Genomic DNA, 566 nt, shown 5'->3' on the forward strand with positions numbered 1-566 from the left:
CTAGCATAGCAATCTCCTCTTCTTCATGCAAATCAAATTCCTCGTTTGACGATGAATCATCCATGAAAGAGGAGTCAACCGAGCTCATCTACAATGCACACAACCACCGTCAAACATACTATCCAATCCCAAGTTAAATCATCAAGTTTCGTCATTTTTTTACCTTGGGGAATTCCGTCGAACACCTTCTGCGCGCGGTGGAAGAAGATGGCTGCCGGTTGGATTGGCTGCTGCTGATGGTTGCGGACGGCTGCGGTTGGCTCCGAACAGTGGTGGTGATAAGAAATGAGCTTGGAGGCCGGCCAAGAGGAGCTCGGCGGGCGGCGAAGAATAATTCGGCAGCCGGACGGAGGGCTTGGTGCGGTGGTCATGCGGCCGGCGCAACGGTCGTGGACAGGCTCACGACCGATGGGGAGGAGGTCGGCGGCAGCCTAAGACCCGGCGAAGGCCTACCGCGGCAGCCGGACTGCCGAAGGCGCCGAATCCCGCGTCGGCTGCCTCCCGATTCGGCGGCGTCCGGGCGGCTGCGAGCCGGCTACCGGCGAGGGAGGCGACGGGGGCGACGG

This window comes from Triticum aestivum, chromosome 7A, assembly GCF_018294505.1.
Source record: "Triticum aestivum cultivar Chinese Spring chromosome 7A, IWGSC CS RefSeq v2.1, whole genome shotgun sequence".
NCBI lineage: Eukaryota > Viridiplantae > Streptophyta > Magnoliopsida > Poales > Poaceae > Triticum > Triticum aestivum.